Here is a 17,029-nt window from a genome sequence, read left to right as displayed (position 1 = left end):
ATCCCAAAGATATTTTTTTCAATATTTTTTTTATTTTGTTTTTTTTTTAAATTAATTTATTATGGACCATCTATTAGGGGACACTATGTTTAAATGTTACTATTTAAACATAAAGGTCACAATATTAAAATAAAAGTTATTATGTTAAAATAATAGTCATTGGGTTATAACAAAGGTCATAAGAGATTAATATATTTTATAATGAATTTTTATTATATACTAGATGATATGAATTATAAAGGTCACTATATTTTTTAAAAAAAGGGTTACCATGTTTAATATAGCGTTAATTGGCACATTATTGTTCACCTAAGGTCCACACAAGTTTTAATAAAAGTAACTATGTTAAAATTAGGGTCACTATGTTCAACGTAACGTCGATTGATGCGTGTGAAACTCAAGTCCACAATAATGTACTACCTCCGTTTCTTTTAGTTAACACATATTTCTTTTTAGAAAGTTTATTTTTAGTTAACACATTTCCTTTTTGGGTAAGTTTTATACACCATCGTCCCATAATATAGTTCCTGTTTTCCTATTTTGGAGATCCAAAATGTTATTCCTGTTTCTATTCTTAGATAGTATGTAAAGACTATTATACCCTCACTTTTTTAACTTTATTCATTGTACTTTCTAAATTACCCTTGAATTTTGCACATGCCTTGTACTTTTCTCCACTTTCTCTCTCAAACTTTTGTCTATAATTATACTTTTCACTTTTATTAATGAACTCCATCCACTTTTTCCTCCTATTTCTTAAATACCGTGAAAAAACATGAACAAAAACTATATTATGAGCCGGAGGGAGTACTTTACATTTACTAGTCTACCTCACTTACTTTATCATTCTCTCTCAATCTTTCTCCTCTCCTTAATATGTGTGCCTAAATAGAACGCGTCAACTAAGGAGGAAGTAATTGTGAACCAAGTCCACACAAGTATTTGTGAACCTAAAATTTTCTCTCCTTTAAGTCCCTTGTTAGATTCTTCACTTTTGTCAGATTCTTCCACTTGGCTTCTTGCTCACATAAAAATAGTAATTATAAAAGTCAACCAAGAAAGATTGCTGTTGGCAAATTTGCAGGGAAAGACCACTGAAAGCGCACATACATTTCTACTGAGGTCTGCAACCACTACAAACGCAAGAAAATAGAAAGCATCCATCTTACCCGAGTGTAAGATGGATTTTGCAAGAAAAGACGGATCAAATGCATATACTTTTATGCTAATAATTCTTCTCATTACACAAAGACATATTGAATCATGAGATCACCATTTGCCGAATCAAAACTTGCCTCCATTTCCACTGAATGAAAATCATCAGAAGACATATGATCCTGACTACTGACAGCCACAGGGGTTTTTAACAGCTTTACCCCTTGCTTCCATTGTCTATGATCTGGTGCATACAAGCAAATCAGTCAATATGTCCTATTGCTTTAATAACATAAATGTAATGATGTAAAAAAGGATGTAATATTTCACAAGTTCATCTACTAATGCTTAATACCTGGGCCAGTTGATACAACAATATCGTTTTCTGCACTTAATACCCAATCAATCCAAAGAACAAAGCCATGGCATATACCAGTCCTAGTAAACTTAACCTGTAGTATAGCAGAATGTTCATATGAAGTCAACTTTCATGCATAAGAGTGCTGTCATGATGCAAATTTCTTATGTTCTAAAAATGCTTCCAGCGAGAAAGGAAAAAAAAAAGTTAAAAGGAATGGCATTGTTGGTTGAGAAGGAAGAAAACAATTCCATTTAGCCATCTAATCTGCTACTTTCTGATGAGAACCGCCCCAAAGCTCAGGCTATGATGAACAGGAAACCATATGTATCGTTCAGGCAAGCTAAATTGTACAAGTACACCGCAATAGGAAAACCTCTACAAATATATGATTAGTTTTTTCCCCCTAAAAAAAATAGATAGGGAAATGGCTACACTGAGGTTTAACAAAATTCTCAAACTATTCTTGCATTTTAGAATTGTCTTAATCGTCACATTTCTTCTCTAATCAACAAGATAATTTTCCAGGATCTGGCCATCTAGACTTAAAGCTTATATTAATAATTATTAAATTAAACATATATTAGTTTAATTGCATAGGATAATATTACTGTCTCCAAGACCAATAAACTTAGCGAAAAATAGCTAGCTAGCAAGAAGCAAAAACACAAGGAGCAATTGAATTAGAATTTAATCAAGCTTAAAATACAAACATTTATTACAAAGAATAATATAAAATAAACCATGGAAAAACCTATCTAAATGAAACTAAATAGACCCCCTGTCAACAATCCCTACAATTGGCATCATTAACACTATGTTTGGATACAGGGAAAAGGAGGAAGACACTTTCGGGGTGAGGGAAATGGGTTAAAATTTCTTCCCTCATTGCTTAATAGTCAAATCTCTCCAAAATTGGAAATATTTGGAAGAAAAATGAAAACGGAACCTCTTAATAACTTACCCTATTTTATCACCCCTCTTTCCCTCTCCCTCTCTCTCTTAATCATGGGCATTTACACCTCAGCTGTGTCGGCTACTCGGCTATACACATGAAGTCTCCGGCCTATTTTCGATGTTTGACTTGTGTGTTATCAATGCATCTTTCCTTTGTGCAAATTTATACTGACTCCTTTAATTTGGTCACTCAGCTTCAGGATAAGGCTACTCAGTATGTTCGTTCACCTCACCTGGCTCTCCAGGAAATCAGGACCAAAGGACACAATTCAAGGTTTGTATTATCCGCAAGGTCGATAGAGATAAGGTGGCAGCCGCACATGACAGGGCTCGATAAGGCATTAGACTTTGCTTTTAGTTTTGATCCTTTGTAATTTTATTTTCTTCCTTTTGTTTGTTTAGTAGTTGTCAAAAAAAATCATGGACATTTATATTGATGAAAGAAGACTCTTAAGCTTCAACATGGTACCACGGACACAACTGACAAGATACATATGCAATTAATTCCCTTGTGTTTATGATGTAAACTTTGCCTTTTATTAGTCAAGGATTAAAATGATTCTACAGGTTTAAGAGCAAATAGCAGCAACATTTAGTTCATCACAGTAAGTATAAATCTTTGAGTGGAAATACTTTGACATTTTGTGCCAATATTTTAGTTGTGAATCAAAAATAAAATTTTATATAGAGGAAATAATACTTTAATAATAAGTATTTCTCCATTTGTTCCCACAAATTTTTTTAAAAAGTTCAACTCATATAGTGTAGATTCTTGTTTCTAGGAAATGTTATCATGTTAATAAAAAAAAATAAGTGAATTTAAGAAAAATATGAGTAATGTAAAAGAGATTTGGTTAATAGGTGGGTGAGTGTATAAAAAGGTGAACAATAAGAAAGAGTGTGTAAAAATGGTGTATATAGTAAGGGTAAGAGGAGTAAGATAAGTAGAAAGGGGTAGAACTTGGGTAAACAGGAGTAAGATATATTATTGATTATTTTAGTAATGATTCTCCAAATTATTTTATTAATTATGTTAGTAATTTAGTCTCAAGCTAAATTTTACACGTGTTTTTGTTTAATTTTTAGCAAAATAGCAATATTAGGCTTTTTATATATGGGATATTTAGTTACCTTATGTTACTTTATTCTATTTATTCAAATTGTTTATACTTAAACTTGATGTCATTTGTAAATTATTGGAGTAAATATTGTAAGGAAATTATGAGTTATTTGTAGTATATGAGTATGGTTATACTATAAAAATTAATATGTAAGATTTACAATATACATAGTATATTTTTTTGATACATTTAGTAGGAAACATGAAGATCTTATAGAGATCCTGGCTAAAATTTAACAAAAATCATTACAGTTAAATAGGTAAATAATATATATAAAGATTTATTCCATACATAAGACAAGCAAATGAGAGAGTAACATTTGTCATCCTCACATTGATTTGCTTGTCTTATAGTATAGTACTAGCATAGTACCCGTGCAATTGCACCATATAATAAGTTCATATGTATAATTTACTTATCAAAATAATTTTTAATAATAATGATGAAGTAGAAATCAAAAGTTACGCTCTAACATATATAGCTCCCAAAAATATCATAGCATGATTTAACGCTGGTATTAACATAATTATTCTATTATTATTTTACCTATTACATTATTTATAGACTTAAAATTAGGGATAGCAAGTGGGTATAAAAATGTGAGTCTCGCACGGCACCCGCCCCAGTTTAAGCGAGTATGGATTCAACTTTGACGAGTAGGTAGGCAGGTATGGGTACATAAGTCATACCCACCGTAGGTAACGGGTAAGCGATGGATTTGATGTCATACCCGTCTATTACCCGTCGACCCACGAGTTATCCGCCTACCCGCCCAATTACATGCCAACTTATTATCATCACTAATTTTTTATGTAATATTTCTTTTTGTATTTGTAATGATGAAGGACTACTTTTATACAAATTGACTACTTATTACTTGTATAATATATTATTAAATTATGTATTTACAATAATTTAGATAGCTTAATGACATATTCTATAGGAAATTATCAAACAAATGTTGTTAGGTTCAACCGGGTAGTGGATACTCACATGGGTGGTGGATCGGGTATGTGTCTCCTGCTTAGGCGGGTGTGGATGTTAAAATTTTACCCATCATGGGTGGCAGGTAGGTCATAGGTATAAAAAATTTTGACAGACACGGATACGAGGGAAGGGGGTACCCACACCCGCACCGCCCAATTGCCATTCCTACTTAAAATTATGAACCCGTAATTGGGTAAAAAATTTAGTATTTGTTTTATACTCCCATTGTACTTTTTTGTTATATTCACTTACGTTTGTGATGAGGTCTCCAACGTCAATATTTCACCAAATATTTTAAGCATGTATGAATGTATGTAAATTATGTAAATTTGATATTTGGATAATACGGAGTATACATTTAAACGATTATAGTAAGCTCGTACATGAAATTGTTATTTGTATATAAATAGCAAACTATGGCCAAATTTTTTTGGTTTGACCCCATAAATACTACGATGTACTCCATGAGTGAGTTGAACAAAAAAAAAATGACAATAGTATTATATAATTAGTATATTTAATTTGCTTGTGTGTGAGAGAGTAATGTGCATATATTTTTAGGTATTTGATATTGCCTCTATTTTATAATATTGACAGTCAAACTTAGCGGACTTGCTAATGTTTGACCCTAAATATAAATAGTTAAACATTAATAAAATTATACATAAAAATGTAATATTATAAAACTGTATATGCATGATCTTTCATAATATTACTCGTAGTATTAATTCTAGAATTTTCAAAGTATATATGGAGAGTCATTTAGTCCATATATAATTATATATCTATGATTTATTTTAAATATGTGGTCAGTTAGTATATGTAAATGTATAAATAATTACGAATATTTGATTAATTACAAAATATTACATCTAAGCTCCATTTGGCTACATTCCATTATTATATCAGTTAGTATATGTAAGTGTATAAATGATTATGAATATTTGATTAAATTTTACAAAATGTTACATCAAAGCTCCATTTGGCTACATTCCATTATTATATTTAAATAAGATATTACAAATAAATGTTTGAAACTTGTACAACTTACTTAAATTATATTATCATGAGATCAATTAGTGATTATTAGTAAGACTAAAAAGATTCGTAACATAGCACATTAATATACTGTGATAAATTTCAGAATTATCATAATAATATTACGTAATTAGGCAGGAAAATTTTCATTGTGAAAGCGACATGTGTCAAGTTTTAGGTTGAGCGTCCTCTGTTTTAGTAAAAATTATAGATAGATATAGATATATGTCGATTGCGGAGTGCGCTCTTAATTATTGGACTACTTTGTGGGCTTGAGAGAAACAAAATGGAGATCGAAAAGGGGAGGACTATCAATTCGTGAATGGGGTTCCCAAATACCAATGACTGAGAAAGTTCAGGTAACAAATTGATCCAGTTCTCTCAAAATACACATTGATCATCAATTATTCAAACTGATAACATTTGTTTTCTCTCACCACAATTCCATCCTTCTCCCTGTCTCACTTCTCTATGTTTGTTAGTGCACAAAGGCATATTGGAGTCTAAGAACATTTCATTGGTATGTGTCATGTCCTGATGCCCATGTCCAAATTACCTATGCAATTCCAAATTATTAAAATATTTATTCTCAATGAGTAAAACATGTACTCATGTCCAACACCCATGCACGAGTACAATTAACACAATTTATAAGGTATACAAAATGTCTAAAATATCTTTTACCAGTAATGTTACTCTAAAAACATGAATTTTACATCCAAGCAATTCAAATTATATAGTTTTAGAAGCTAGAAACTCAACAATGGGTCATTATCTGAGCAGAAGATGCATAGAGTGTGTACCTTCGCTTTACCAGAGCAAGAACTCATAGGTTTTGAGAAGTCAAATTCCATCAGTGTCCACCTCTCACTCAGTTCCTGCAGATAACATAAGAAAAAAGATATTAATACAAAATGAAAGGTTTGAGGGGGGAAGGGGGTTGAGGAAGTGGTATCTATACCTTAGATTCCCCACTTTGCCAGACAAAGAACGGCAGCATAGGACCCTCCTGAGGAGATGGCAAGTTGCCACATGCCCCCAGGATGGTATTGGCAACAGAATGATTAAATTCTTCAATATATGCAAGACTGCAACGACTTTTCCAGAGATCCTAACAAGCAGATCATAAGGTCAGATTTCCACCCCAACACACCAACAATCAACATATATCAGGGCTTTTACCGGGAGAAACATGGCACAAGCTCGTAGAATTCCTTTGCAGGGAATGACAATAGCTTCCTTGGACAATATTCCTTCAAGTCTTGTCCTTTCTTTCCTAAATTCATATCACAAATATAGTCAGTCAATGCAGGAAAAAGTCAATATTTAAATAAGAATCATGAGATGAAGGTGACTAGCATGTATTTCATATATAAGAAGGGCTGAAAGTTTAGCATTGTAGCGACCCTATACTAATAGAAGCTCACAATAGATAGGGATAGAAAAAATATGGAATTGTATACCAGCAACAAGATTTGAACTTCACTTAGATGCAGTTTCTATATAATTGTATTGTATAAAAGGATGTGTTGCAAATTTTAGAGACGGAGGAAGTATCAAAGAAAGAACAATTAAAATGGAATATCATATTAGGAGATTAAGTAGTGATATACATTGATAACATTCTCTTTTTTGAGGTGTTGAGAGAAACTCTGACATAAACAAATGCTCAGTCAAAGCAAAGCATAAAACAGAAGAGGAAAGTGGAACCTTCGGATATATTTTCCCTCTTCACTCCCCTAGCTTGGGTCCACATCCTGTGATGCATGTGGAAAGTGATGAACCATACAGACTATTTCTCTTTCTTTCTCCATGTTTTGGTATATTCAAAGAAATTGCAGAATTGAACTACAAAAAGTACTTTGATCTTTCTTGAAGATTATAAATTTTAGAACTTAAAAGAACGTAATTGAACAGCAACACAGGGTGGTAGAAAATCATTATCCAGATCCTATCAAATAGCTACAAGTAGTTTATAAAATCAGAAAAGGTAGCAATATAGTCACCAAAATCGCAGATTTTTCCATGGAAGACATGTCTCAGATCCATAGTAGAATGGCTCTCCAGCCAACAGGTCAATCTACACAGAAAGGAAAATAAGCAACATTAACTGACTGATTCAGTCAGCAAATCCAAATCTAAATGCTCAACTTCAGTCAGAGGAAGCAAGCATCAGCAAACAGAGGTATTATAAATGCAAATTATGCCAAAATTAAAAAGACTTGAGAGCTATGGCATGAATTTGAGAAAAACCATTGTTGTACAATGAAAAACTTTGCCATGGCTACCTTCTTCCCATCTGTGTCATGTATTGACATGCACTCTAATCAGTGGTCAAGAAGCTTCAGACAGTCAGCAGAAAACTGATTTGTTTTAGCTGTAGCTTGCAGATACTGCAAACCTCTCTCTCGCAACCCAAAAAATAACAACATTACACGGGAAGTTTTGCAAAGATGAGCAATGGCTGTGGCTAAAAAAATACTATCATCCAGAACAAAACACAACGGGGAATCTTTTCTGCACAGCTGCAAATGGGGGGAAATTTATATTAATTCAGGAAACAAGGAAGAGAAGGGGGGGGGGGGGGGGGGGGTTGAGGTAGAACTCAATAAAATGAACATACACCATTAACATACAACCAAAACAACATTTCAGTAAGTCCAGCAGTGATAGTTGTTTTTTCGTACCAAATAGTAACTCCAGCACAGACAAATCACATGAATACAACATGATATAGATACACTGACATTTTTTACCCTTAAAGCACACAATGATCATACAAGTATACAGCCATAGTGAAGACCAAATCTATAGACTTCATCAATTTTATCAAGTCAATACATAGTCTAAAGTCAATCCTACAGATGGAAAATTTGAATAAGCTATCCACACCATTGTGATACTTCATCGTATGGTTTATACAGAAAGTTGGCATTAGCAATGAACAGTTTTACAACAAATGATGAACCCATAGAACATTGAGGAGACGAATAATGCAATCAAGCCCTTACAGCATTTTGTAAAGCTAGTGACACATAATGCCTCCAATTATCATCAGAGTAAGTTGCAATTTTTTCAGGTGACAAAGTAAGCTGGAAATCATCTTTGCGAATAATGTGCTCTTTCTTAGTTCTTTGGCTTTCAACCCGGAGGCTATAAGAAATACTTGTATCCGAGTGGACGGCAAGCAACTGAATATTTTCACCCTTGGATACCGATAAACCTTTTCCTGGGACAAACCAAACACATTGTTTCCAATGGTCACACCAATTCCCATTACCTGGCATATTGACAAATTTAGTCAACATGTAAGAAAAATATAAAAGGAGCTTTTACAAATAGCAACAGGAAGCAGGATTATAATCTTATTATTGATATAAAAACCACTAACGCACTGTTCCAATAAGGTCATATATTAGTGACAGTTGTGAAAATAGCAGAAGTAAGACATTCGAAAATCTCAAACATGTGCATGAAAACCTTTCTCACCAATATACTAGCATAGTGAATGATGATTAAAGTACCTGGAAATTCTGTCTGTAAAAGTTTGATCCACTTTGGTGCAGTAGAGTAATAGACTGTTCCTTCTTTATCAAGCTGAAGTACCCACCTAAAGAAGTATAAGATCCTATTATGAGTGAGCAAAAAATAAGACAATTGATTCAGCTTCTGAGATGATATACCAGGAGAGAACAGCATTTACACTTCCATTAGTAGCTGCCTCTACGAGTATCTCAGCCTCCCCATGACTGCTTGGCCGTTTCCAAAAGTCAAACTCAAAAATTTTGAAGGGTTCTGAAAGCTGGACGGATGTTCTATCAAATACTTTTTTCAGGTATGAGAATATGAGAGATTTTTCAGGCAGAATAGAAAAAACAGATATACCAGCTTTAATTCTTCTTGCAGTGGGTCACAATGCATGGGGTACTGCTGTGGTTTGACACTCAAAATGGAACTGCGTTCAGTTGGAACAAGACGAATGCCATCTGATGCACAAATATCATTGCTATAGAGATCATGCAGCCTCCATAAAAAACTGCTTTCAACTAGCTGAGGACAAAGTTGCACTTTGTTAGACAACAATATAAATAAGCTATGACCTAAAATGGTTTGAAAGGTTATAAAGAGTTGCCATATATATATTTTACAGGAGGGGTCCTCTGAAAAACAAGTCTTATAGTGAAAACTGACAACACAGTATAAAATTCAATAATAAGGGCTACTGTTAGTTTAAAAAGGGGTAGCTATATATAATGAGGGGTATTGCAAGAAACCATGAAAGCGTTCCAAGTATATGATGTATCTCAAGACCAATAAGTCTATTACGCATTAAGAGCTGATATTATGCAACCAACATCTCTCCTCTTTAAGGAGATCACAAAACCCACGAAAACAAAGTTAGGGGTTGTATTTCTTACACCTAAATTTGAGCTTAAAATCTTATAATAATAATGAAAAAATGTTGTTTACTTTGAAGTTGATTTTGCTTCAATCATGACAAAAGAGATTTTGTTATTTTGCTTGTTTCAGGACTATATGGCCATTTTTTTTAGATGCAACACTTCTACCCACTCATACTTTTTTATTATTCCTCTAATGATCCCCACTCCCACCCACTCATACTTATTTATTATTTATATTCTCTCACAAGCTTACTTTTGAATAAACTATTAGCCCAATATCTCTTTTAATTCCCCAACAAACCCCACATAACAATGTTTAACAAATTCAACTCAACCACTTATAATTGTGCATGGGTCAAAGTGTTGCATTAAAAATAAAAAAAAAATTAAAAAAAATTTAAAAAAATTACATAGGATGTACATATAAGGGAATGACATGGTGATGAAGAAAAAAGGGCAAAGGTAAGTGGGTATGTGGTTTATGTGCAGCCTGAATAGGCTACATATAATATGGGCATCCATACATTGTATACAACAACAACAACAACAACAACAACAATAAATTCTTAGTCCCAAAATGATTTGCGGTTAATAGTAAATTGGTAGCTAATTTTGGAAAAAGGGAACGGTAAATTGGTAAGATAAAACCACACCATTTTTTTTGGATCAGGCATAAGGATGGGCCTTGGTGTGGCCTTTTACGTCAAGAGATAACCCACTCATTGTAGCATATGGAACCTTGAGGATGGGAGAATCCCATCCCCAAAGAGTGCCTAATGAGACTTGATCCCTGACTTCAAAGTCATGGGATGCAAGCCTTTACCCCACATATTAAAGCGTAAATAAGTTTTGAAGAGAGCATTAAGCTGTGAAGCACAAAATTAATCTTTGCTCCTAACAAGTCAGTTGCTAATGCTAACAATGGACTGTGATGGTGTTACGGGAAATTTTATAGACTAATTTTTTTTCTAAGTTAGGGACTAAGGAGGTTCCCGTGATGGCGCCTAGACCAAGTCTAGACCAGCCTTCCACTAAGAACTAAGCAACACAAGCAATAATGAAAGCAAACACAAGGCTACTTTTTATTACTTTGAGAACGAGAGTACAATACAAGACAAAATGCCCGAATGAGTGAATGCCCAGCGAATGGGGCAAGTCCTCTATTTATACTACTCAAGGGTTGGCCACACCCCGGCCAAATAGAAATAACTCCCCACTGCTTTATTAACCGCCCACTACATGGTAACTACCCACTACAAACCCCTTTGTACAGGTGTCTTGCATGCACGCTCGTCCCTTAATATAGAAGTAGTGGGCTACGTGGGTGGTTACTATAACCGCCCACTTCCCCACTACCAGACCTTCCTAAATTCAAGGGATAATTGTCATGTCATCACCACGCTTCTCAACTGATGAGCGGTTACCACTTTGTGGTAACCGTCTCCCATGATCCCCACTAAAGGTGATAACCGTCAGCCACGTTCTCCACTAAGCCATCCAAACCGTCTAGTAACTACCCCATCCGTGATCCCTATAAATGGGGTTCACCATAGACATCAACAACACTAAGTTATGCTTAGACTCCTGGAGTCTAGTAACTCTTAGTCATCGTGTTCAAATCGTGGTGCACCGAAGCCAACCACTTAGCCAAATCCCACCGTTCCCTAGCCCCCATAGGCAATCCTATGTTCAAGGCTACGCCCAAGGCCCTAGGCCATGAAGCCACCCAAGGTTGGCCACCAACCTATGAGTGAGCACCTACCCCCTAAAGAGCCTTGTATTGATTTGGTCACAGAAACACAATAATGGTCCCATGAGCCGTTCTCGTGCCCATGGTCCCATCGAGGGTGTGGTTGAGAGGTTGCTAGGACCTTCTTAGAGTGTCCCGCCCATGCGGGACCGGACCGAAGGATTGCTAGGCAAGCCTAACACAATGGGTGGAAGGTCGCACTAGGGACTAGACATGGCCTTGCCATGCGGCTGACGCGAGGTCGTGGCTATGTCAGCGGCGGAGGCTCTAGCCTCCGTCGGCATTATCATAGAAAGGAAAATATAGCTTCTGTACTATAATTGTTAAGGAAAACATAACCCATATAATAATCAATAACATAATACTAAAACAGACACGTGTCATTCCTGGTGTTGTTTTTTCCCTCCAAAACTCCCCCCTCCCTTTTTAGCAATGATCTTTTATTTTTGAAATATTTGTATAAATACAATAATATATTATTCCCAATCTTATATGTTATCTTTATGATAATTGTATTCCTTTTTATTTTGTGTTCAATTTACTTAAAATAGTTACACAATATTTTGAGACCTTTTAATTAAGGGAGAATAACCTATAATCAAGAAGGTTGATATATGGTGAAGAGCATAAAATAACGAAGCCAAAAATACAATATTAACATTTAAAGTAACATTACATAGTTGTATAATAGTAGGATTCAATGGAAAAAAAAAAATAATAATAATTCTATTCATGATGTCGATTTGATATCTTATGAAATAATAATAATTAGGTTAGCTTTCTGTTAATAATTTTACCAACTTATACTTTTTTTTCCTTCTAAAAATCTATTAACTATTACTAAAGACAGGTCATTCTTACATTGATCATTTTGGACATATGTCGCTATCATTAAAAAAAATTGCCCCAATAGGATGTCAGCTTTAAGTTTTTTCATTTTTTTTTTTAGCCCCGTTCAATTCACCTTATTTTTGCTAAACTAAAATTATTTTTACTGATTTTCTGTTATATTATTTCTTTATAGTTACTGCATTTTTACCGAACTGAACTTATTTTTTATTGAACTGAACTTATTTTTACTGAATTGAAATTATTTTTACTGAATTGAAATTATTTTTATTAAACTGAACTTTTTTTAATGAAGTGAAATTATTTTCACTGAACTAAACTTATTTTTACTGAACTGAAATTATTTTTATTGAACTAAATTTATTTTTACTAAACTGAAATTATTTTTACTTAATATTATTTTTTTATGGTGAAATAAACAGGGCCTTAAATTAGTTTTTCGAAGTACATTGTATAGTTTTTTTTAACTAAATTAATTTATTAATAAAAAGTCATACGAAATCTACATTTTATATATTTATTGGAAATAACATGCATCATTAACGTAATATAATGTATATTATTTTTAAATATTTTCAACCCAACTAATCAAAAATAATACTTCGTATATATTTTTTTTTCTCAATTGTAGTTTTAATAATTTTAGCCTTATTATTTCATCTTTTTTATATGCATTGCATTTGTTTATTCCACATGAGTTGTCATATTTGTATACTTCCTCCGTTTCTTTCTAGTTTACATGTTTCTTTAGTCGTGTTTGTCAATGCACTAATTCAGCCATTAATATATTTAATTACCGATAATAAAAAATTATGAAAAGTTGATATTTTAAAAATATATATTGTGATGAATCTAACATCTCACATGACTATATTTTTCATTATATGTAAAGCAAAAAATAAGGTTTAAAGAGAGTGTGTGAATAGTGCTAAAGTCAAAATATGTCAACTAAAAAAAACGAAGGTAGTATTATATAACAAATTAATTATGGGAAAAATTATTACTACCGTACATCACACGGGTTTAACAATAAATATGCATGCTAATTGTTGAAATGTGAAGGAGCTTCCATCGGTTTTGCCCAAACCTTTGAACCTTTAATTTTCAAAATAAAATACTCAATTTCAATACCAATTAATCGTAATACCAATACTTAGATAAAACACTTTAAATTCACTAATTCAGGGCTTATAACATAATACTAAAACAGACACCGGGAGTGACACGTGCCACATCCTGGTGCGGTTTTTTCCCTCTAAAACTTCCCTTTCCCTTTTAGTCAAAATCTTTATTTTTTGGAATATTTGTACAGTACCACTATAATAATATTATTTCAAATTTTTTATATTATCTTTATAATAAATGTATTTCTTTTTAGTTGGTGTCCTTAATTCTTGCATCACATTTGCCTAAAATATTATTTCAATTATTTTTTAATTATCTTTTAAATGGAGTATTATAAGATTTTGCCAAAAAATTGATATTAAAGAAATAACTTTAAAACATCACCCTTTTTTCTTCAAATACCTCTAATAATATTTTATTTCAATTTAAATATTAAATATACATTCAAATTAATGACAATTTTGTTTCGGAAAATTTACTACTACGTATCTAAAAAAAAAAAAATTAACTTTTACTTTGCCTTTTAATATCGATTATGACAATATAATTTCTATATATTTGATGTAGTGTATGTTTTATCAAGTTTATTTGTTAGATATAATTGATTTTTTAAAAAAAAAAATAAGAATTATTGTGCATGGCACGGGGCCTAAGCTAGTTTTCAAATAAAATGTTTACCTTGAAGTTGCTAAAAAGCTCTCTTAGGAAGTTAGGAGTATTGATCACCAGGCATAAATTTTAATAATTTGAACTAAATCCTTATCTAACTTGAAGCACTTCAATTCAGTTCAGAGGATCAGAACATATATCTCAAATCGCCAACAAGAAAATTCTAGCAATCCTGATCCACTGTCAATAATGCCCTACTCCATCTTACATAAATTTACAAGTTTTTAGGGTTGTCACCAGCTAATATCACTTTGTACCTCCACGGTGTTTAAGTACTAATCATTTGGCAAGTTGATTATTGGTTGACTTGGTATCTCAAACCATGTGACTTTTTTTTTCTCACGAGAAAATTTCAGACCTAAATTTTCAAAGTGCGCAAAGTCACAAACAATAAGGTAACAAGCTTCTAGTTTAAACTACCATATTATACACAAAAATAGGGGGGATGTCAAAGGGAATCTGATTAAACAGGCTTGGACAAGCAAGAAGAAGCAAGAAGGTATTTTAAATATCTTACCTGGCCATAAGTAACTGCTCGGTATGGGACAGTATCAGGATTGTCCACCAGTAGCTCATCATGCGCATTTTGCAAAGTAGGTATTAATCCTTCTCCCAATAATTCTGAATCTAGGATCTCACTAACCTACAATTAGAGACATTAAATTTCATTTATTATGCAGTCTATTTGCAAAGATTTTATTTCAAGAAAGCAGAAGAAGAATGACTGCAAGCACAAGATCTTTCAAGAAATTTGAGGTTGCGTGTTTTAGGTTGAAAGGATAGGTTACTGAAGTTCAGGTGAGTTGTGACATGTGTTTTATGAAGATGTGACAATGAAGAAATAGAAAATATGTTATTTGACTGTACTTGAGTAAGGAAGTGTGGCAAAGACTCCTTTGACAGTTAAAAGGATTCAATACAAAATGGAATGGAACTACATGGTTTTCCAGAAATAACCTAGCCTGTAGAAGGCTGTAAAAACAGAGCCCCTGTGGAAGAAGTCTGAAACATGATGCTGTAAATGGCATACAGCCAGAGTGCAGTGTAACAAAAAGGTAAGAAAAGTATAAGAGCCTAATTTGTATTAGATGCCTAAGCTAGCTGACTATAGAGGTCTCAAAACTATCTCAAAAGGTATTGTTAATAAATAACAATGCGCCGAGACACTCAGGCATGCCAAGAAAACAATGCTTTCATCTCATAGCTTAAAGCTTATACCATTATCTTTCAGGTAGATAATCACAGACAACAAAAAAATACAAGTATAGAATTAGAAAGAGATTTGGTTTAATATACCCACAAGTATATCAGCTCGGGTACTGATATCAACTCCAACTTTGAGTTCATCAGAGCGCTTGTTGATGACATGTATGTTCCTGGCCATACCATTGGAATGCACAACTTTCCTCATCAACTTCGCCATTGGAAGGTAAGACTCACATGCAACCACCCTTCCTTTGTCATCACTAGCCACAGTGCAGTCAGCTGAACCCATTGCGCGTGCAGCCATCATCGATAGCAGTCCAGTACCAGCACTGGACATACCACCACATTCAAAACAAGAAAAGATAAAGACAGAAAGTTTCAACACCCTTTCTCAATACAGTACAAAAACTATTACAAGCACAATATCAATATGAGCGTTAAGTAAACATCAATCAAACTGTAAAAGCATATAACTGCCAAAATATATAAACAGAAATGCAAAACTAATTTCCAGCATCAAAACCAGAACATGTGACTTGTAAAAAGTGTAACTTAACAAAACAGGAGTATCGGGTACAAAGCAAAGCAATTGGATGCGAGTGACAGTTAAGATTGATTACCCAATATCGAGGACAAAACAAGGTCGAGTGACAGTCTTGTCAATGGCTTGACGATAAGCTGTGTTTCTCCTGCTGTCGTTAAGCATATCGAGATACGAGGTTGTAGCCAAATCCACCGAGGAACCATCATCGTCTCCTTCCACAACCACCCACTCCGATACGCCGGTGAGAGCGTCGAATTTCAGCTGGAAGATTCGCTGAGTTGACCCAGACCTCATGCCGAGACTCACTCCAATTTGGGTTTCGGCCCAAAATTGCACCACACCACCTACGGGCTATGGTTAGGGTTTTTTTTTATTTACTTGTATGTATCATCTGAGGGATTTTTTACAAAACTGAGCCCTATTAGCAAACTATTTACGAATATAGACGCGCTCTGTTATTATTTTTAAAAAAAATTTCTTATTTAGTGAAATACAAATTTTTAAAAAAAAAAATATGGAAATACATAAAAACGCTGCCTCAGTCAGCGTTTTTGTCTCCCTTAAAACGCTGACTGAGGCAGCGTTTCATTAATACTAGAAAACCGCTGTCTCAGTCAGCGGTTTTGCCTGGTATATTTTTCGCGCACTCACTCTTCCTCAAAACTAAAAACTCAAACTCACTCTTCCTCACGCAATAGCCTATCTTCCTCAAAGCTCTGCCGTCGCCGCCGCCGCCTGCTGCCTGCCGCCGTCGCCGCCGCCTATTGCCTGCTGCCGCCCGCCTCTCCTCTTCTTTATAATCACATTGTTAGTACTTCTCACTTATTTGTTTTTAAAATTTAAAAACCTAGGTTAGTTTGATAATTA

At 33.8% G+C, this 17,029-nt stretch overlaps 1 pseudogene; it reads right to left on the bottom strand.

Moving 5' to 3' along the window:
- Nucleotides 1-992: 992 nt before the first annotated feature.
- On the bottom strand, nucleotides 993-16,563 carry LOC110732780 (annotated as a pseudogene).
- Nucleotides 16,564-17,029: the final 466 nt, after the last annotated feature.

This window comes from Chenopodium quinoa, unplaced genomic scaffold, assembly GCF_001683475.1.
Source record: "Chenopodium quinoa cultivar QQ74 unplaced genomic scaffold, ASM168347v1, whole genome shotgun sequence".
NCBI classification, from domain to species: Eukaryota; Viridiplantae; Streptophyta; class Magnoliopsida; order Caryophyllales; family Amaranthaceae; genus Chenopodium; species Chenopodium quinoa.
Note: the sequence above shows the minus strand (reverse complement) of the source record. Positions and strands in the feature narration are given on the sequence as shown.